The 22776-nt window shown below is 51.8% G+C and overlaps 2 long non-coding RNA genes across 2 annotated transcripts; both read left to right on the top strand.

Annotated features, from left to right (window-relative positions):
• Window positions 1-5523: 5523 nt before the first annotated feature.
• LOC114587063 (uncharacterized) lies at window positions 5524-14976 on the top strand. Its single transcript, XR_003704211.2, has 3 exons — window positions 5524-5627; window positions 11629-11672; window positions 14501-14976. It is a non-coding gene; the product is annotated as an uncharacterized LOC114587063 (long non-coding RNA).
• Window positions 14977-16433: 1457 nt separating this feature from the next.
• On the top strand, window positions 16434-22516 carry LOC114587064 (uncharacterized). The gene is made up of 3 exons (XR_003704212.2): window positions 16434-17732; window positions 18449-18645; window positions 19616-22516. It is a non-coding gene; the product is annotated as an uncharacterized LOC114587064 (long non-coding RNA).
• The last annotated feature ends 260 nt before the right edge of the window (window positions 22517-22776 follow it).

The raw sequence follows: 22776 nt of genomic DNA, 5'->3' as shown, positions 1-22776 counted from the left end.
TTTCTCTCTTGCCTCCCCACTCCACTAAAAAAAATTAGGTTTAGTTCCAGCTCTTAGTGGGTGGATTGGCTGAGGAGAGAGAGAGAGAGAGAGAGAGAGAGAGGTCTCTGCTCTGCCATTCACTTTCCAGGCCAAGCAGAGTCCCTCCCCCATTACTGGCTTAAGGCCTCCTGGGGCAATTTGGGGAGCATCAAAGCCACACAGCTGTTTGGACCCCCCTGAAATATACAGTCAAAACATTCTTTTACCACTATCATATGTAGTGGGGGGGCACTCCCCATTTGAGGCTATTTTAGCATTCAGTTCAATTTTTATCATTTTAAGGTTCACGCGTTTCTAATTGTTATGAATACCATGGTAAAATTAATAGTTCTATGGTTGATTTATTACATTTAGTAAAATTATGGGCATGTAATGTTTGCCAAGAAAAGACACTGCACAGACTTTAATCATGTAAAGATGATAATTTAGTTGTTACACTTGTTGAAATGATGGGATTAATTTTTTAAAAGTTTGCAAACTAAGGGAGGAAGAGGGGGAAATGTTAATTTAGCGAGACAAGCAAAATGAGGAGAGGAGGAGGAGGAGGAGGAGGAGAGGCAACTGGCCACCAGCTCTTCCCCAGGGAAGCAGCAGCAGCAGAGGCTCAGCAGGCTCCCCTCCCTCTGGAAGTGGTTGGGGCAGCTCTGGAAGCACAGGTTTTGTGCTAAGCGCATGCTCTGTCGCTGAGCTATGGCTGTTGGGCAGGGCTTCCCATATTGCTTGCTGCATTGACGGGATCACCTGCCTGTCTCCATGGCCCTATGGGGATGTGCCTCCCCACAGAGAGAGGGCAAGAAACCAGGGAGGAGCCCCCTCTTTTGCAAAACATGAAATTTGGCATTTTGCTGGCATCAGATGCTGAGGCCGTGCCTCTCTTCTGGGCTGGGGTAAGGAAGGGGGTTGGGACTGTTTGGAAGCAGGCTTCTCAGGAATTAAAAGGACAGACATCTCCTGCCCCAGTTGCTGACAATAAGGCAAGCGATTGCACTGGTTGCTGGGATACCCCCTGCCCCAATGAAGGCAGGCCTGCCCTCCATTCTGGCTGCTTCTCCATAAGGCAACTTCTGGAGGGTGAGGGTGGCTGATGGCTGGATGGCCAGCTGGCCATCATTTCTACAAAAAGGCTCAAAGGGATGTGTTGGTGCTGAGGCTGATGTACTTTTCTGTAGAAAAGGATCAAACTCTTAACCAAAAGCTCTGTGCTCTATTGGACGCTCTCAAGACAGGGGTTGAGGATGGATCCTGTCACCTGCAGCACAGGTTGTCCAGGTGCGGTTGCGCAATGCAGGGATGGATTGCTTTGCTCTGTGCGCCAAGAACACTTGTGCTAGTTTAGCATGGACATGATTGATTAATCACCCTTTAACGTTTAAAGTCTGGTTCCCTCTAACTTGTTTTCCTTTCCTTTTTCAATAGCAGAATAGAATTGTTCCATAATAAAAATGAAAATAATAATGAGGAACCGGGTAATTAAAGCCCACCTGCTCCACAGGGAGCAGGAATGGAAAAATCAGTTCCTATCCATGTATCCATCCCATACATGTTTACTTAGAAATCATTCCTATTCCGTTCAATAGGATGTCCTCTCAGGTAAGTTTGCATAGGGTTGCAGTCTAAGGGGCAACTAAGATGCAATTCTTTCATGCTGTGTTCCCCACTGAGAAAAGATGAGTGAAAGGGGATTTATGGAACGGACGGAGAAAGTGGAGAGAGAAAAGTTTCCCTGCCTCTCTCATGACACTAGAACTTGTGGACAACCAATGAAGCCGAATGCTGGAAGATTCAGGACAGAGAAAGGAAGTCAGTGCAGAGTTAAGCTAGGGAACTCAGTCAGCCACACAAGAGGCTGTGAGGACCTTTAAAAGAGGCTGAGACAAACTCAGGGAGGAGAAGGCTTTGCAAGGCAGTAACTGGCCAGGATGGCTCTGCTCTGCCTCCGTGGTGGAGACAGCAACACTTCTGAAGACCAGTGCTGCAAACCACAGGAGGGGAACCACAGCTCTTGTGCTTGGGTCTTGCATCAGGGTTTTGCACAGCAAAATCCAAGCCACTCCTGGCACAGGATCCTTGCAAAGCAGCCATAGGCTTTGTTTGGCCACTGCAAATACTGATGGGCAGTGCATAATTCTCTGGAGGGCACAGGCAGCCTTTGGATTTAGTCCCATTGTCATTTTTGGTCATAGGAGGCTTTGCAGGTTTTTGAAGCACTACAGAAACCTGCAAAAATTCTTCCCCTTAGATATTGTGGTGGGGGTGACTATGTGCCCTGCAAACAACCACCAAGCAGGAAGTGAAAGCCCCTCCCAGACTGGACTGGAGCTCATTTTTAGATGAGGCAGAGATGGGGTAGAGGAAACAGTCCCCTTCTGGAGCCGGGCCCTCGCAGCTGCAGACCTGGCTGCCTCTGTGGCACAGGGCTTGTGAGAGCCAGCTTGTCAAAACCATTTAGCCACCATGCCAGAGCACGTCCTCCACAGGCCTCCTTCCCAAGGCGGGCTAAGCAGTGGCTTCTGCTTCCAGCCTCTGTGGGGGTGCTAATTCCAGGCACCCAGGAAGCAGGGGGCACATCTTGGGCGCTTATCCTTTCCTGCTGCTCCTGGAAAATGCTCTGGGGTAGGTCTCTCTCTCTCTCTCTCTCTCTCTCTCTCTCTCTCTCTCCACTGCCCCCTCTCTCTGCTTGCTCTCCAGCCCTCGCTGGAGCAGAGGCGCTCGATTTCCCGGCACGCTGCTGGAAACACTTAGCCGATGCATCCCTCTCCGTCAAACGTGCGCCGGCAGGCCCATTTCTCGCTTGCCTGCCACTGTCACCGGGGCCGAGCTGCAGGCCTAACGTCTTCCGACAGAGCCATTCTCAGTGCTGGCAGCTCTTGCATTCAATTCTTCTCCTTTCAGGGGAAAGTTTATTTACTCTGGAGCTGAACTGACAAGCCAGAGCTTTACAAATCATGGCTGGCCCAAATGTTTGTGCAGGGGCAAGGGGGAGCCAGAAGTAACATTGGGAGTTGGCCCCCCTGCAGAGAAGTGGTCAGAGTGGTGACCCTGGCCGGAGGGAGGCTGGGAACTCTCCTAGCCCAGCCCAGAACAGGGTCACCATCTCTTAAAACGTCTGCCGCTTCTGTACCTCTTGCAACAACTGGACAAACCAAGGAGGTGACCATCTCCCCCACCATGGACTCTCATGATAGGAAGAGCATCACTGGCTCCATTATGCATCTGCCAGGCTTTGGCTAAAGGCAAGAAGTGGGCACTGAAGACCCCCTTCTCTGCCCTGAAAGCTCTGATACATAGAGGCCAATGATGGCTGCAGGAATCCGGGAAAGATTCTTCCCACATATTGTCTGAGACAATGCCTTGTCTGTAAGGCCCTTCTGACCATGGGGCTGTCTTGATATATGTGAGCATATTGCCTCCACCCTCTCTGGGCATGTCTCTTCCCCAGTGTTTGGGTCTCCTGGCCTGCAGTGGTGGAACCTGGGGACTGTCTCCAGCTATGGTTAGACTCCAGCTCCCAGTGGCCCCAGCATGGCCAATGGTCAGGGATGGAGGGGGAGTCCAGCCACATCTGGAAGGCCTCCTGGGGTTCATCACCCTGCTCCAGGTTGTGTTGTTGTGGAGCAAAGGCTACTATTCTGCTCAGACTGTCCTGTGTGTGCCTGATCTCAGGAGAAGCTGCCTGACCCAAGTTTGCATGACTCCTGAACCCACGAGACAGTTGTGTGGTATCAGAAATGGGATAGAACCATAGAATCGTTCTGTGCCCAAGGAACCTCGGGGGGTTCTGGAAGGCTGCACCCACATCCATGGGCCTATCACCTTCCCGTTTCCTTCTGTCCTGCACATGTCGCCCCCTGTTAAACTGAAGAGGGCAATGGATGCTGATCGGATGCAGCAAGGAACACGAAGACACAGATCCCTGTGTGCCAATCTTCCTGGGAGGGAAACCATGGACTATGAGGGGTGGAGGAGGCTAGTGCCCTTGGCCTGGACATCTGGGATCTGACTTTGGGACTTGGAGGGCGCGGGCCGAGCTGCTGCTGCTGCAGGATCCAGCCCTTCCTGTCCACCGGCCGCCACAGCCTTCTCAGCTGGTACACCTGCAGATTACTACAAAAACACCGAACGTCTCCAAGGCCTTCTCCTCAAGAGGAAAACGATCCTGCGCAGCCAGCCTAGACCTTCCCATAACTCAAGAGAATCCTTCCACACATGTTGGGGGCTAAGTGAGGCCTGCCACTGCTGATCCTCAGACCAAGGGTGGGGGCTGCTTCTGGAGAAGAGGAGGGACCCTGCCCTCCTTGGCTCGCAACTGCGCTGCAGTGCAACTAGGCCAGCAGAAGACGAGGCCTCTCCATTTTCTCCTTGGCAACCGATGGTAATTTGGCTCTGGACAGGCGCAGGGGCACGTTTAGAGCACAGAGCTGTAAACAGCGAGGATTCGCATCCGCCAGCTCTTTTCTGACATCTGAATTGGTCAAAAGACAATTGCCTGTGACAAGGCTGCTTATTTCCCACCCAGCAGACCAGTTCACGAATCGCCGGCACCAAGGCAAGGATCTTGCCGCTTTCAAATCTCATTAAAGTAGGTTCCCTCTTGTTTCCTGCTGCAGGGTCGGGGGGGGGGCTGATCCCACAGACGGGACTTCTGCCTCCAAGGCGACGCATTTCTGCTCTGCCAACAGTGAATCCGTGAAGGCCCCTTGTTGAGTTTAGCGTGCACGCGCGCACGCGCGCACACACACACACACACACACACACACACACAATGGTGCATGAATGGTGTGACCCGAAGCCCTGTTCCTCACTGGATGCAACAGCCTGTGGACAGGTTACTGGCATAGAAGTATACAATTATAGAATTGTAGAGCTGGAAGGGGCCCTGAGGGTCATCTAGTCCAGCCCCTGCAGTGCATGAGCAGCTTGTCTAACAAAGGCAGAGGATAAATCTAACACTGGACTGCAGTGCTGCAAGACTCTTAGCATTAGCTCTAGCCTCTCAGACACTCACTTGTGGAAGGCACATTTCAGTGCACAATGCCAATTCCATTGCATAAAAAAAGCCTGGGTGCTCAATCAGGCCAATGGGCACCTGGGGCAGCATCCTGTTCTCATAGTGGCCAAGCAGATGCCAAGGAGAAGCCAGCAAGCTGGATATGAACGCAGCAGCACTCTGGCCCATGTCATGAGCCCCATAGTGAGGTTGGGATCAAGCTTGGGCCAGCACCCTGGCATGGGAGGGGGCAGAAATATGTGGGATGTAAACACAGGAGCAGTCAATGACAACATTCCTAGAGTGTACATGTTAGAACATGGGGAGGGATGTCTGTCTAGCAAGCAGGTAAACTTCCTGGGGACGGACTTCCTCCGCATGTGACCAGAGGTGGGTGTGGCCTCACCTGTGCAGGTAAATGATAAAAGCACAGGGCAGGCAGCCACTCTCTCTCTCTGCCATCTTCCTTTCAATGAGGAAACATCTAAGGCTCCCAGCCAAGAGAGGAGATAAGGACTATCTTGCTACAAGATAGATTCTGAATGTATGTAACCTTTTTAAGGCTGTCTGCCTTCTGGGATCACATTGTGAACAGAACGTGAGTAAACTCTTTTATACTTTTATAAAGACTGTGTCGTGTCTTGTATTTTAAGAGGGAACAAAAGGGGAAATTACCAGAGTAATTATTATAGAGGTTCTAGCGAACCTGTGCAAGCGTTACCGTTGCGAACTTAAAGGGGAATGTTTATAAACTCTGCTGATATTTTGGGAACTTGTTAGCACAAGTTGGATAAGGATATAATTAGTCAATATATCCTCTCCTGCACCCCAGAACATTCCCACAAAATAGGGGTGGGCCTGAAGGTTGGGGATCTGAGTTGGAGGAGGGAGGTCTCTCCTTTCCACCCTGACTTCCATCACTTGGGAAGAGGGAGCAGGGATGCCAGTCCCACCACAGGGAGGACTTGGAGCTGCTGAGCACAGGGAGGAGGCAATGGTAGAACACAGAGGTGCTGTCTTGTCACCTAGAACCAGGCAACATCTCTACAGATGGGAGCAGCCCCCCCACTCCAATGCTGTGTGCCTTTACAATCCTGACATTACCGCAAGGTGCACCACCACTGCTCGTCTGCCTGAATTTCTCGTACGGCACTTTAAGTCCTGAACCGTGACTCCTGATCCTTGTGTCTACTGCTGAGCCTGTATCATTATTTCCTGGAATAAAGATCTATTTCTTATTTCCAAGAAAGTGCCCCTGCTTGTTTCTTTTTTTGAGGCGTGGGCATGAGGGAGAGCCAGGACAGTCCAGTGCACAGTATGTGGATTGGGCTCTTCAACCTGCACACAATAAATGACACAATTTGCACACACAAAATGCATATGCTTTGTGTCAGATGCAAATTTGTGTCCTTTCTGCAAGCAGAGTGGAGTGGTGCAAAAATAAATCAGTGGCCACACATGAGGAATAAGATGACTGGCAGACCAAAGGTGAACAGGGGAAGCCAGCTTTTGCTCCTGACCTCTCCCCCAAAGTATGTGCCAGGGTGATGGAGCAGACGAAGCCAAGTCCAGCGTCTCTTGCAGAGGCCTCAACTTGGTTTCTGCAACTGAAGTGAGGGGGAAGGAAAGTTTGCTGCTCCAGAGAAAGTGGCCCCAGCTGCCACCATGAGCGGGGGGAGGGGGCACAGCCAGAGTGGTGAGAGCAAGAGTGGAAGTGGAGCTGGAGGGAGAGAGGGAGAGGAGGACCTGCCCTCATCAACTGGGCCCTGCTTGCTGCTCAGGGAGGGTCGGGGAGCTTGACAACTGCTCTGCTTCGGTCTGGCGAGGCTCCATTTTCTGCAAGCTGTAAAAGGGCTTTTTTGCAGTGAGGTGGATGGAAAGAGTTGCCTCATCGCCTCAGCCTCCTTGGCAAGAGAGATGCATGCAGCGTTGTTCACCAGCAGGCTGAGAGGGGAGAAGGAGGAATTCAAGGAGTGAAAGCAGGATTTGTTTCAACTGTGTGAAACCCCAAATAATTCTTCTCTGGTGGGAAGGAGCCCCCTCCAAGCCATGCAGGCAGCTGGGGTGTGTGTGGAGGGAGGGAGGGAGGGAGGGAGGGAGGGAGGGAGGGAGCAAAGTTCTCTTCCTCGTCCTCCTCCAACACCCGCTTGGCTGGGCTGCTTGAGAGAGCCTCCTTTGGAAGTGGCCTTCCGGGACATCTCTGCACGGCTGTTGTTTCCAGTGATAAGGGCTTGTTGTAGCAACTTTATTTCCTGGCCAAATCCCCAAACATCTCTAAACAACCGCCTGGCTCCCTAGCAAGCAGTTTCAAAGTGCATCTGACTGCGACTGGTGCTTCTCGTCTCCCTCTCTCCCTCTCAGGGAGCATTTCTGCAGCTAGCACTAGACTGTTTGCTGCTTTTAGGGGCCCTGAGCGGAAGGCCAGCCGGGCAGTGAACTTCACAAGACTAGCCAGATTCCCAGCAGATGTCCTTGGAGAGCCTCAGGCAGCATGGATGGCTCCCCCTGGGCCGAAGGAAGGATGGCCTGGCAGGGGGGCACCATGGTCAACCCACCCCTCACCCGGCACAACTCATGGTCAACCGTACCCCACTGGGGGTACAGCGAGGGGTTGAGAACCGCTCCAGGCCTCACCCCATGCAATTCCCCATAGCATGCCCTCTACCATTCCCCCCGTGAAAATGGAGATGTATTCAACAGGGAGAAATTGAAATACTTTATTGTCACTTGTACAACTTGTATACAGTGAGATTACACGAGCCCCCCCCCCAGCTCTCTTAGTCTTAATTCCCCTCGTTTACTGACGCACACCTACCAAACCCGAAAGTCAGTTGCCCTGTTATCTTTTCATTCAGCAAAATGGGCCTGAAGCAAAGAGATGAAGTGCAGGGAGGGGAAGTTGATGTCCCTGCCCCACCTGCACACAGATTTTGGGGTGAAGAAAACAGAAAGGCGAGAGGGCTGCACCCCCCCCACCGTTCCCCCCCCACCGTTCTATATGTAAAGAAACAAATGGAGCCTCCCCCACCCACAGCCAGTTGGGCATGAGGATGGATGTTTGGGCTTAACCCTCACGGAGCCCCTTTGGGGGAGATGCAGGTCCCCCCTGGCTCTCCCCCCCCCCAGCAAACTCTGGGTGGCCCTCCTCCCTCAGGGGACCTGGGGGGCACAGGAGCCTTTGTGCCACGGCTCTGTGGGAAAGGCCCAGAGTGGCAGGGAATTTTAATGAGCCCCAGAACAAGTTGACACTGTTCACCCTGGGAGATACGGGATATTTATTTCTGCCATTTCTATCCCACCCGTCTGCCGGAACACTCTGGGTGGTAAATACGTTCAAACCAACAACAGGCAGCCCCAGTGCAGAAGTAAACATTAAATGGAAAACAATAAAGCGACCCCATAATAGAGACCATTAAGCCACAGCAAGCGCCCCCACCCCGGTCTGGGCCCTATTCTGTCACATACTGTACAGTACTTAGCATCACAGTTCTTCTTGCCTTGGGGAATCCTTTGGAAATCCATAGAACATGGTTCTCAGCCTGGCCTCTTGTGACCAGGATCTGGCCATTGCTGCCATGCTCAGAGCTGGCATGGGGCACAGCCTCCCCTTCCCCAGTGGGTCTCCTTGAGGGGTGGCAGTCCTGGGTGGAAAAACGGGGGGGGGCAAGAGGAGGAGCCAAAAGGGCGTGAGGGAGACGGGGCTCGTGAGTGCTATTTGCACGGCTGCCACGCGGGATATCAATTTTTAAGAATAATTGTTCCTGGAGAGCTCTCTGCAGGGAGCGCAAGTGTGTGTGAGAGAGAACACATGGCTGTGTGCTGAGCGGACCCATTCTTTATTTCCTGACGGGGCAGCCTCCCTTTCTCTGCCCCCCCCCACCTTCTGAGACGTGGGCTCCCGCACCTCTTTGCCCAGCCTGTGCAGCCGCATTCCTCTGACCCCCTTTTCATGAAGAAATGAGCGGTGTCACTTGCCTTTGAGTCAATAGCCTCTAATTAGTTTGCTATTAATTAAGGGTGTTAGTTCTATACAAATTAGTTGGCAATATTCCGGCTGCTGCCCCCATCCCGGGAACTGGAGATTTAAATCTTGTTGATTTCTGAACTAACCTGGAAGGATGTCAGCTTGGGGACTGCCTCTGGTGGGGGCTGGGGGGCATGTGCCGAATTCTGGCAGATGCCATTTGCAGCAGGGCTAATTGACAGCAATTAAGCCATTATCTCCTCTTGCCTGAAGTGTCTGAAGTAGGAGATGGGGCTGGCAAGAACAAAGCAGAGGCCTGGATGCCAGGCATGAGCAGAGAGCCAGAAGAGGGGCACGGGAAGGCACAGACCCACAGACCAGGTCAGAAAGAAGACTTGGCACCCTCTGGGCACCCCACGTTCTCATACCCTCCTGCATTTCTCAGAGGAAAATAGAGGCACCCTATTCTATATCAGGATGCTTCTCCCACGTTTGATCTCCCCCCACATAGGCGTCATCTGCACATCGACATTGGTCATCTTGAGCCAAGTGCAACCTCTCAGCCGAACCTACCTCACAGGATTGTTGTGAAGAAAAAGTGTTTGAGGGAAGGGATAATGTGCAACACTTTCAACAGATAAATGGAACGAAATAAATTTTAGCTGTAAGCTGCCCTGAGTCCGTGTCAGGGGAAAAGGCAGGATATAATAATAATAATAATAATAATAATAATAATAATAATAATAATAATAATAATAGAAACTGTGAGAATGATCAGGAACATATCACATATCAGAGAGAAAATTCTGTTGAACTCAGTGGGACTTAGTTCTGAGTAAAAATGCTTAGGTTTGCAGTGTAAGGCTGCACAGGCTTTACCCTCGGGCTTGCCGATCAGAAGGTTCGCGGTTCGAATCCCCGCAACTGGATGAGCTCCCGTTGCTCGGTCCCGGCTCCTGCCAACCTTGCAGTTCGAAAGCACATGAAAGTGCGAGTAGATAAATAGGGAAGGTAAGCAGCATTTCCGTGCACTGCTCTGGTTTGCCAGAAGTGGCTTAGTCATGCTGGGCACATGACCTGGAAGCTGTACGCCGGCTCCCTCGGCCAGTAAAGCGAGATGAGCGCCGCAACCCCAGAGTTGTCTGCGACTAGACCTAATGGTTAGGGGTCCCTTTACCCTTTAAGCTCCATTGAATACAGTGGGACTTACTTCTGAGTAAACAGTGTAAGACTCCATTTACAATAAAGGAATCAATACTCCATGTGTTTCCTACAAAATGGCTGGCTGCTGAAGCAATGCAATGACAGTATTTAAATTGGATTGGTGACATTTTCTTTCAAAATTATAGGAAGGGCTTTGTATGCCAGCTTCACCATTTCCTTCAATTGGTATTTTATTTTCAGGATAAACAGAACTCCATTTTTGCACCTACCCACCCACCCACGGGCATTGCCTTGGGCGCAGTATTTGGGTGGGGGAGCATCATGGCGCCCTAACCCGTCATGAGTTCTTGCATCCTTCTCAGCGCCCTCCAGCTGGAGGGCATCATGAGAAGGATGCAAGAGGGGTGTGTCCTGGCCCCTGCAAACCCAGTGCTGCTTTTGCAAGTGGCACTACTTGCAGGGAGGGCGCCACGGGCTGTTGCATCCTTCTCATGGTGCCCTCCAGCTGGCTGAGAAGGAGGCAAGAGGCACACACCTTGGCTGGGCTCTACCAAACCCCACAGGATTCCTCCTTGCCCACCTGCCCACCCCAGGCACAGCTGCCCTTGCTTGTCCGTCTCACACACATTTGCCAGGGGGCCCTGGAAGGCATGGCCAGGATCCCTTCCTTAGACCCCTGTGAGATCCGGATATGCTTGGGCCAGGGACAGCTTGATGCTGTGCTAGGATGATGCCTGGAGCCAGAGACGGGTCATCAGAACCTTGCCTGCCATTGCTGGGCTCAACGTTTTAATTTTAATTCCTCCTCCGCAGCAAACAGCTTTGGGGAACTCAGCTGGGGAGATTGATAGAGACCATGAATGATTTATAAAGCCTTGGTGGTGGTAATCAATACTGCTTCTTATTACAGCCCTGCGCTCCCAAAGCCTCTCTTTACAGCTCATTTCTCCACCCTTCTAATTTGACCCAAAGTTAATTGATGAGGCAACTGGGGAGAGGCTGCCCTCAGTCCCTGCCCATTTTGGTCCTCCTCTCCGCCTCTTCCTAGGGCTGCAATTCTGTTCTGGGCAAGTCTGCTCAGCACCGGTCAGGATGGTGTTCCCTGCTGCTGCTGTTGCTGTTGCTCCATCTTGGCAGCACAACCCTCCAGAGGTTGAGCACCCAGCTGCCCTGCAAAGCTCCCAGCATCTGCATCCAAAAGCCACTGGAGTTGGGGCCACAGAGCAGGTTTTGCGACAGGGTGAATTCCTTCTCCAGGTGGGGCGGTAAAGCGTCTCCTCCACGCCTGCCTTCCTGGAACGATGCCATGTCTCCTGAAATGCATGAAGAGCTAGCAAAAGTCCCCCTCTCTCTTACTTTTGGAAATTCCGGGGGTCAACCTTGGGGTGACACAGATATCTTCTTCAGGTTTGGGTCTTGGAGGAGGGGGGGGAGGGAGAGCTGCCTATCTTGACCAGTTTGTGCTTTTCAGAAGAAAGAAGCCAAAGGTTGGGGTCTCTTCAAGAAAGTCTTGGGGTGAGTACAATAAAAATGGCAGGCTTTCCTCTCTGGGCATGGGGAAGCCAGAAGTCTCCACTCATTTCTGTCTCTCTCTGGCAGGTTGCCTCATTTCCCACCAGCCAAAGGGCAACATGTTGTTGCTTTGAAAAAACCCTCCCCCCCCCTTCTTATTTGCCACTTTGCTTCTTGAAAAGCAACACCCCCATTAAGGCTGGTTTGCCGCATGATTCATGCAGAGCCTTTCCAGGTAACCAACATCTCCCCCCCTTAGAGACTGAATTATGCTAAGCCCAATTTAGCACCAAGCAGTAGAATCACAGGATCGTGACCCTGGCGCGTAACCAACGGGCACAACTGGAGCCTTGCTCATGGACAGGCACCTACCCATCCAAAGGAGGGGAGGAGGTGTTTGCCTGAAAACAAGCAGAACAACTACAAGGATCAGATTCGGGGTCAAAATCCAAAGTCCACTCCAAATTCCTTCCCCACTGTGAGGCTGACCTCTGGCCTGAGAAGGAAGACCTGGGAGGAATGGGGAGGGCTCTGCATTCTCATCACTGCCCCCTCCCACCAGAATCCTGCGACTGGAGAGGACAAAAGGGGCAGGGCTCCCCCCTTCCCACCCCAGACTGGTTTTTGCCCTTTGGGGCAGCTGGATGCGGCCCTGTCACCCGGCTCACTCCGGCAAGAGGAGGAGGCCTCTTTCTTCCCATTCATGTATTTCATATTATAAAATGACTGTTGTTGCCATGGAAACATAAAGGGAGCAGATCTCATTACCGCGGCCCGGCCACAAGATTTTCTCCAAGGAATTTCTTCTTTTCATTATTTTTCTCCAAAGGTCAGTTATCCTCTGAGGCAGGGCGGGAGACTCTGCAAAAGGTGAAGTGTATTCATGGTGAAATTCCCCAGGTGGAATTTACAACCATCCTCGCCCTCCCCCCCCCTTTTCATACTTGTTGAAAGCTCTTTTAGGCTAATGCTTTTAAACCCTTTCAGCCAGCAGTGCAAGCCAAGTGGGGAGGCAGCTTTTGCTCTCAAGGCTTGCGGGAGAGGAGGAAGAGCGCCAGGGGTTCAAGGGCCCCCTGCTCTGGATTTCCAAGGCCAAAGTGGTCACTCTTGGCCAGGGGTCAGCAATCTAAGGGCCGGATCAGGCCCAATTGCCTTCAGGATCCAGCCTGCGGACTGTCCATGGATCGGCGTGGGGATTCTGTTCATTCAGGCTGCACCATTTTTTGATGCACCATTCCATTTCCCCCCTCTCTCTCCCACACACCTCAGTGGCACCTCCTCCCTCCCTCCTCCAGGCTTCTCCCTGCCCTGCCTAGAGGAGGAAGGGGGCTGGGCTGAGCTGGCTGAGCGCCATTTTTGGCAGCCCCTCTCTGGAGCCAGCCCTTTCGTGCCACTCATCTTCCCGCTGACGCCACCACCCTGGTGCTCCTGTGGGCCAGAGAGTGGAGCAGACAAGCTCGCTCTGCCCCCCCCCCGCCTCTTTTCCCAGCTCCCCCCCCCATGCCACTTCTCCGGCCCGCCACAAGGTCTGAGGGACAGTGGACCAGCCTGCTGCTAAAAAAATTTGCCGACCCCTGCTCTTGGCCCTTCTCATGTGGCACAAACAATTGTACCCAAAGACAAAACAAAATGTGGAGTCTCTAGTTTTGCAAAGAGAGAGAGAGAAGTCTCAAAGCCATTTCCCTTTCTTCTCACAAGGTGCTTGTGAGAGAGAACCTAGATGAACAGAGCAAGGAGAGCCCCTAAAGGGGAAAAAGGAGGCTTGGAGATACCAAAGGTGGCTCATAGAATTGAAGAGGGTCGTCTAGTCCAACCCTCTGAAGTGCAGGAATCGTGGCTAGATAATCCCTGACTGGTGGCCCTCCAACCTCTGCTTCAAAACCTCGAAGGAAGGAGAGTCCAGCACCTTCCAAGGAAGATCGTTCCACTATTGACCAGCCCTTACTGTCAATAGGTTCTTCCTGATGATCAGTCAGAATCTCCATTCTTGACACGGGGATCCACTGATTCAGGTCCTACCCTCAAGCTTGTTTGTGAGAGCCCTTCAGATACCTGAATGTGTTTTCTGGGGTTTAAACAGGCTTCCTGTAAGAGGTGAGGAACCCCAGGCCTGGGGGCTGGATGTGGCTGGACTGACTCTGCCTCCTCTTTGCCTGCAGGATGAGACACGGTTCTGGGTGTAAAACCTCTAACTCCCCCCCCCCCATTGGCTCAAATGTGGCTCATGTGTTAGTGTAGGGTTGCCATGTTTCAAACAGTGAAAATCCAGACAGAAAAGTTGTTGAGCTTTTTGGGCAAAATCACAAAAAAGTAGTTTTTGAGGTATTTTTTATGGGAAAATGGCACTGCTGGCGTGGGCTGCCATATGTCTGGATTTCCCCGGACATTCATACCCTGCTGCCAACTGCAGTGTTCCTTATGTGTCCAGGAAAATCCAGACACATGGCAACCCTATTAGGAGAGCAGGCTTAATGTTGGGGGGGGGGGGCAGAACCTCAGTTAAGCATTTTTATTGATTTACTTGATTTGAGAAGCAGGTGCCCTCCTGCTCCCCCTGGCTCTGCCCCTGCCCACCCCAGGGTCCTCCTCTGACTGATAAAGCTCAAGCCGTGCGCTTTTGCTGCATTTCTGAGAAGAGACCCTGAGCAGGACATGGCGCTGGCCCCCTCTGCGTTTCAGGCCACGGCAAGCGCCACAGACTCAGTGACCATTGTTCTAAGCAGGGAAATGGGCCTAGGCGCTAGGTACTCACGACAAAGCTACACATATCTTTGCTGGAAAGAGAAGAAGGCAACAACCAAACTCATCTGTTTTTATTTCTCACTTTTAAGATCTTGGCACCCCTGCCCTGCTCTGCCTCTGTCTGCCCTCAAGGGAGCTTTCGGCAATTAAAAGAATCCAATGAAGAAGCTGTTGCAGATGCTAAAATGAGCACAAATGATCAAACTGCTGCCTATAAAGGCATAACTAGAAAAATAACCTTACACAATATGCTTGTCAAAAGGCCTAGAGGGACTTGCTTTTTTGCAAGCAAAACTTGGGTATCCATTTGAGTGTGTCCACTTCGATGCCCCCTTGCTAGTTGTGCGGGTGGGATGGCAGCCTTTTCCCTGTGGCAGCCCCTAAATTGTGCAACACCCTCCCTCCCCACAGGGGTCCCTGAGCCCCCTGGCCTTTGAGTGTTGGGGCATTTTGGCTTGTTGAATTTATATTCTTTTGGGTTTGGTTGGAAGGTTTTCGCTGGTTTTGTGGATACAATTGCTGAAGCCCATCCTGGGACCACCTTTTAAATAAATGAATACATGGGTTTTTGTGTGTGTGTTGTGTTGAAATAGATGCCTCAAAATGATCATTTCTGGTTTTGTTTTATTGTTAGCTGCCTGGTTGAAAGGTGGGGCAGAGAATGTTTTAAAACAGGGGTCAGCAAACTTTTTCAGCAGGGGGCCGGTTCACTGTCCCTCAGACCTTGTGGGAGGCCAGACTATATGGGGGGGGGACACGAATTCCTATGCCCCACAAATAACCCAGAGATGCATTTTAAATAAACACACACATTCTACTACCACGGGCCAGATTGAGAAGGCGATTGGGCCGGATCTGGCCCCTGGGCCTTAGTTTGCCTACCCATGTTTTAAACAAATAACTACATAAATAAGAGTCCCAAAGACAACTGTCTGTTAAATTTTTCCCTGCACTCACCTTGTGTCCTCCTGAGAAGCAATGGAAGGATCTGTCAGTTTCCATTTTCTCATTTTTCCTCTCTTAAGTTCAGTTCTCTACATTTGGCAGTAATTTACAATTTAAAAAAAAAATCATCATGAAAATTCACCAGCATTTTAGTGCAAATTTCTCTGAGTAAACACATTATTGTATGCAGTTTTGATTAATCTACACATTTCTTCAAAGCAATCCCCTCCCTTTTTGTTCCCGTCCCCCACTAATATATTGGTTTTTATGCATACTTCGCAATATATGCATTTCTGTAAGCATAGTTTGGTGGGAAAACCACATTGCAAGATTTGGTCAAATATGAATTTCCATTTCAGTTCACATTTTGTTTCAGAAAGTCCACATTGATAGGTTCAGCTTTAAAAGTGTCCTGAATTGCATTTCCTGCCCCCCTAGTCCTGAGCCTTGCCCTCCCCTCCTCCTTCTGGGCCCACTCAGTGGCTATGCATGTTTTTCTAAAACAATTCACTTTTCATACTCCCTTTTGTCCACTTTTCCACACCTGGCAGAGTCAGGAGCTATTTAGGCTATTTGTTTTAAGAATTTCCATGTTTCCGATGCCTGCAGGTCAGTTTCCACAGATGGGGACAGGGCGGGGGGAGCACACCACCACCCTTTGACTGGAATTGCACCCAAATGAAAACCCCCTCCATGCAAGGAGAAGGAGAGGTCTGGGTCAGGAGCAGCCCTTCTCCTCCAGGCCTCAGTCCTAGGCTGCTTTACACCAGGGCTGGACTGAATCTGAGGAAAGGAAGCCGGGGCAGGAGAAAGATGGCTTTTTAAAGGTGCAAACTAGGAAGAAAGGGAACAACAGGAAAGAAACAAGTTGTGTCATGAGGAAAGGCAGAGGCACAGGCAGGAAAGAAGTTGCATGTTTCTATTGACAGTCCTAGAGCCCAGTCCAAAGGCGCTGAATGATTTTGGGGGGAAACCCTGGGGGGGGGGGTGTCCTGTCTGGCCACACCTGGGAGGCAGCCCTGACCTGTCACCACATGTGTCTTGTGGCTGCAGCACCGCCCCTGTGGACTTGCCATTTGAGGAGGGCTGGGCGGGGACCCCCTTGGCAACAGTGGCCAGGATTCCTATTGCTGGCTCTCCCCAGCCCCCACTTGAAAGGCTGCTTTTTAGATTGGGTCAATTCCAGACCATTTGTTATTGATATATGATGATCCTGGGGGATTATAGTAATGTATTTTTCATCCCACTGTGATAGAATCATATAAGGAAAATGGGTCTGAATGTTAAGTACAAATTGAAAGAGACATGGTCATTTAAGATAAGGAGTTATCTGTATACAAGGAAATGCTATCAGGGAAATAGACCACTGCTTGACAGAAATAAATTTTGCTTTGTGCCCCCCCCCCACCTGGGCTGCTTTCCATGATTCAGCTCCAGCCCCACCTTGGCAGGGTCTCCCCTCCGTGTGTGGTGGAATCTGGGGGCAAATGGATCACCCCGGTTGCTTCCCCAGAGCTTCTTAAAGCACAGGATTGTGGACTGAGCTGCTGCTGCTGCACGATCTGGCGGGATCCAGTCCCAGTTCCACGCTGGCATCTTCATGCACACTGGCGAGACTTTGGATCATGCTCCCTGGAGGTTTCTGGCAATTCCCAAGGCTGCGGTGCTGAGTCCTGACTTGGAGGCAGGAGGCCCAAGGCACCAGTGGGTGTGAGAGACAGGGAGCTTTTACAAGGCGAATTCCCTCAAGGCCGATTTCTTTTTTGCACGTGGTCCACAATTCTTGATCTGTGCACATGGCAGGTGTGTATTTTTAGCTGTCGCTGGCCTCTTTGAAATGCACATGATCAGGAGACAAGCGCCCTTGCACCAGGAAAGACAGACATCAGGCCCTAAGTTGGGGGGAGGGGAAGGCATGGGAAAGTCCTTAACAGGATTCACCCAAAGCATTTAAATTGGTGAGGAGGGCCCTCCTCTGCATTCAGCGCGAAGGGCTTTGTTTTTGTTTGTACATGTTGCTGCTCCCCTGCCTGCATAATGACACAACACAGTTCAGGAAAGGTTGCACCAAATGCTGCTTCTGTGTGGCTGAATCAGTGCTGTGATTAGCAAGACTATGGAGCCCCCTGCCACTAGAGAGTTGTCTGTGGGCTGGGGTGTGCGAGAGAGAGATGGCCTGGTGATGGGACCTGCTTACCCAGGTGAGCTCTAGCAACAGAACATGTGCAGGTGGCAGATCCAAAGAGAAGAATTATGGTATCTTCTGTGGCACAAGAGGGAACTGCTTGTCAGACCTCAGGCCGCCACCTGTGTCAACATGGCAACCTCTAGAAACCCAGATGACATCCTTCTGCCTCCCCACAGAGGGGCCTGCAGGTAGGAGCAGAGGCGCTGACTTGGGAGTGTGATTGGGGGGCTGGTGTTGTGCGTATGATGTCCTGCCTGTGATGACATCTGGATGTGGCACCATGCAGCTCCTCTTCCTCCTCCTCCGGCCGCCGCCACCAGTTGGTGCCTGTTTCCTGCTCTAGCAAGAGGAGGAGGAGGAGGAGGAGGATGCACATTGCTGCTGCTGCTGCTGCTGCATTCCAGGCTCCACCAACCCGACACAAGATTTTTTTTAACATTGGCGGGGGGGGGGGGGGCGTGTGTGAATATTAAGAGGGCCCAAAAGTGTTTGGCCCCTAGGAGTCAATGCCCCTGGGTAGGACAACACCACCTGGTCTTGGAAACTAAGCATGGCAGAAAGCTTCTATCCTGGATTACACAGAACTCTTTCTCAGGAAGAAACGGGGAACAGTAACATGACTTCCAGTAGTGGCTTCTCTGCATCCTTTGTCACAGGCCCAGCAGCTCCCCTCTCCTTACAAGTGGGGTGGGGTGGGGCTTGGCTTGGCAAGCAAATTCCTGAGTGTTTCCAGTGAGCCATTCAGACAAATCCTTTTCCTGGGACACCTATGTTCTCTCCTGGGAGGAAGCCCAGAAGTTCCCACTACAACCACTACCGAAAGCAGAGGCTGCCCTCCTCTCCTGCTCCTGCCTGGTTTCACAGCCCCCCCTCACCCATTGACTCTCTCTCTCTCTTTCTCCAGTCCTCTGAGGGGCCATCAGCAAGGACTCTCCCTGCCATTTGAGCGACAAGGTCAAATGCCCAGATTTTCCATGGAGGAGCAATTCAGGCTCTGAATTCCAGCAAGTGCAGCAATTTTTCAATTTCTGCCCTGGATGTCCATTCCGCCTTTACAATCCCAGTAATGTCTGGGAAAATCCAGGCGTATGGCAGCCCTAGGTAAGGAGCTCTGCTCGCCTCCCCCAGCTCAAGGGGGTGGGACTGCTTGGAACTTTACTCCAGCGAACTGCCCGTCTGGATGGCTTCTGCTGTTGGGAGGGTGCCTCAGGGAGGTAGGGACCCCCCCCCCCCCCCGCAACTGTATCGGGAAATCAAGACATGCATCTTGTTCATCCAAAGCAGAAGGAAGGGTGGGGCAGCGGCTGCTGAAGGCGGAAGCACCCTGTCTCTCAACTTTACAACTCTCTCGACAACTTCCAGGCCCCCAGGAATAGGGCAGAGTGATCCCCCCTTTCTGTGGTTTTATCAAGGTCGGCTTGTGTGGGAGGGTCAAAGCTGTGCCATTCCCCTTCCTTCCTTTCCTCCCTCCCCAGCAACAGCTGCAGAAGGAGCGAGTGACAATCCCAAAATAATACTCAGCCTATAATTAGAGTGTGCCAGTTTCTCTGGAGCCCCCTGGGCTTTAGCTGGAATTCTGTGTTGGTGGGTAAGGAGAATGCCAGCCTGGCCGGACACAGCCCCCTGACTTTGGGATGAGCACATCATGTGCTCCCAATTCAGCAGCCCTCTCCAAAGGGAGAGATGCCAACCAGGCCCTCTGGAAGTCCTGGGTGGGCGATGGCAGGAAGCAGCGGCACCTCTGAGCCACATGGTCAGAGCGTTGTGGGAAGGAAGGAAGAGGAAAGCAGGGGCAAGGGGGTGGGGGACCCCAGAGCACCACTGCAGAGTCCGTGCAGAGGGGCCATCCTGGGCAGGATGCAGATGCCGGCATTCCCCCTGCAAGGCTCAAGCCTTGGGGGGGGGGGGCGCTTTGGGACATGGACCCCTTCACCATGACATTTCACATGCACATCAACATCCAGCAAATGTTCTGAAGCCTCAAGTCTGGGAATGAGGGTCAGGTTTTAAAATTCGTAACAACACGTTATGCTAGTCGTGATGAATATATATTTTCTCTCTTCCCCGGCAGGAAACCGACCAGCTCAACGCCTGAGGAGTGTCAGCATCTCTCCCAGGACCTCCACACTTACCCCAAACACACCTCCCGGAGGCTTTTAACATGCTCTTTCCACAGAGAGGAGCTCCAGACATAACTCCACTGATTCCACCACGCCCCCCCCCCCACCGCCCCACATGCTCAAAAAAGAAGCAGCCAGCTACAAAATAGGAGAGGGACCACATGCAAAAGGGCTTCAGTCCCATGGAGGGAGAGAAGCCCCCTCGGAAGGCTTCTATTGACAGTGAGATGGAATAGGCCTTATTTAGTTGGGCAGGACTGCCCCCTCCCCCATTTTTAATTATATCATGCTGGGCTCTTTTTTACAATCCCATTTCACCCACAGCACTATTGAGGCCTGGGAGACTTAAAAATGGACCCCGAGAGAATTCAGAGCATTTGGGGTGTGCTGAAAACCCTGTCCTGAAAGATGCACTCCCAAAAGAAAGAAACAGACTCCACCATCCTAGATTTATTTTTTTTTGCGGGGGGGGGGATCTGTGCTGCTGAGTATTCCTGCCCCAATGTGAGGCTCTTCTGTGGGGCTCCCTCCTCTGTGGTCCCAGCAGAGGGGCTGGGTCTGCCCCCTTTCGGCCTCTGACTGCCAGGGGGGCTTTTTCTTCTCTAGGACAAACCACGGTTTCTAAAGCAGGGTCCCTCTGGCAAATGAAAAGGATCACCCCATCTTATGTGAATAGCGCCTGCAAAGACACAACGTGGTTTGGAGGGGGGGTTGATGGAGAGGAGAGAGAGAAAAAGAAAGGCCGGTAATAAAATGCTATTCAGGGAAGCACAATCTCTGCGAAACAGGGGCCCATTGAGATGACAGCCTGAAACCCATTTGCTAAGCACGGCAATGGGCCCTTTTGTAACCTCTTTCCTTCTGTTGACAGTTACCTTTCAATCTGACAATTGTGCACTAAGTACTGATCTTTATTCAATGTTCTATTCACCCTGCGTATTAATGAAGGGGGGGGGGGAGAAGAACTTGTAAGAATAGCCTTTAATGGGCTGATAGACAAGGCACCCTTCTTCTCCCTCCGAAGCTCCCCTTATCAGCCTCTCCCAGTCCTGTCGCTCCCCTGACCACCTTCCTGCAGCTCCCCTCCGCCAGCTCTTCCCGGGTTCAGATGGCAAAGCTTTCCTTTCCAGGCTCTCACTGACCTTTCCTAGTGCTGGAGGGGGCGGGGGGGGCAAAAAGGGAGCCCACAGAAAGGGTGAGGAGGGTGCCTCCGCAGTGCCCCACCATGATGGAGGCCTCGGAGGGCGAGTGCTTTTCATGGGTAGCAGGGAGTCAGGCTGGGGCTCACTGGGCTCTGTCTCCTTCGTCATGCAGGCTTTGGACAGCAGATGAACCAGAGGCAGAGGAGTCTGGCCACAATGGCACTCTCTGCTCCCCACTTCTGGACATCAGAGGCAGCCCCCCATCTTCCAACTTTCTCTCTTGCACTCACGCCCATGGGCAGACCTGTCTTCTTCCTCCATGCATTTATCCTTCCTCCATGCATTTATCCTGTGGCCATCAGTTCCACCAGCTGATCATGCATGGTGAGAAGAAATATCTTTGGTTTATCCAAAACCTGCCACCTTTCCAATCAATGGATGATGCTGGATTTTGGGGCACCATTACTCAGGATTTTATGTCCTTCTGTGATGCTGTTCTCCAGCTGAATTGAACCCCACTCCCCTCAGCTCTATGGTCTTTCTTCACTGAAGGAAGATGTTAGGACACTCCCATCTTCTGGACACCTTCAGCTGCTTTGGCTGGATGGGCTCCTGTCCATCCCCCTCCCAGGGAAAACTTGAATTTCTTGCCTCCTTAATTGGACCCCCCCTCCTACACACACACACACACACACACACACACACACACACGTGTGTGTGATGGGCCAGGAAGGTACCCCCAAGCCCAGTTTGAGCCTCCCTTCTTCCTAGAGCTTGGGGGGAGGGAGCGCCTAACTCATAATTGCATCTTGACGCAAATGCGCCTGCCAATGTGAATACATTAAAAGGCGCTGCGTCAGCAATTGCGGTGGTGGCGAAATGGCATGTAAATGAGGCTCCAGCTTATTGCTCCATTTGGAGGCTGTGAAATGGCACCTTATTGTGTTGTTATAAGATTTCTTGCTTAGTTAACAGAAAATCCTCACAATTAAGACTGAACTCAGATTAATTCCCATTAGAGGAAGGGAGGTGACCTCAGCCCCCAGTTCTCTCCCTCCTGCTTCAGGCTCCGGGGGGGGGGGGGTAGAGTCACAAAGGCCAGGAGGGTGTATGGCTGGCCATACCAGGGAGCAGAACCCTGGAAGCGGGTGCCCTCTGTGACCTCCCTACAGGGAGGTAGTGTGGCACAGTGGCTAGAGCATGGATTTGAGCAGAGAGGGCATTTGCGGCTCTTGGATGAGTGACTTTAGGGACACCAGAAGTTGCCTTGTGCCCTGGTCAGTCCCCTGTCTATCCCAGGCAGTTCTGCCTTCACTGGTTGGCAGCAGGGCTGCCAGGGTGTCAGGCAGGGGGTCTCTCCCAGCCCTACCTGGAGATGCCATCTGGGGATTGAAGTCGGGACCTTTGCTGGCAAGGTAGGCGCTGTGCCATTGAGCCATGAGCCTTTGTGCCAGCCTCAGTTGCCTATCAACAAGGGGGGGGGGGGAGAGAAACTATAGGAGCAGAGACCCATCAAGAGTACATCTGAAACAGCAGCAACAATGACAATCCTTTCCACCACCTTCAGCTCCTTGGAAGATAAAGGTGGTATATAAATGTAATAAATGAAATAATAGAATAAATACTGCCACACCGCACACAGGGTATTGCTTCAAGAGAAAAAAGAAAAATACCTCAAATAAGCAAATAAATAAATTCAGTTAGAGTCTGTATTGGAGTTTGCTCACATGTAAGGCCTCTTGGGGGGGGGGCGGTGGTTCAGCATGGACTCCTGTGAAACACGACTGGCTGAAGCCCCACCAGGTGTTTGGGGTTGGCTTGAGTCCCTTGAGCAAGCTGGGAGTCCCCTGCAAGGCAAGAGAGGAGACCTATAACCTCAAGGGCTGGTGACCTTCGGAAGGACTGGAAGCTCAATTTTAAACAACAGCAACATCATGAAGAGGGAGAGGTGACACAACCATCAAAGCTTT

Source organism: Podarcis muralis, chromosome 16, assembly GCF_964188315.1.
Source record: "Podarcis muralis chromosome 16, rPodMur119.hap1.1, whole genome shotgun sequence".
Classification (NCBI taxonomy): Eukaryota; Metazoa; Chordata; class Lepidosauria; order Squamata; family Lacertidae; genus Podarcis; species Podarcis muralis.
This window is presented reverse-complemented; position numbering and strand designations above follow the sequence as displayed.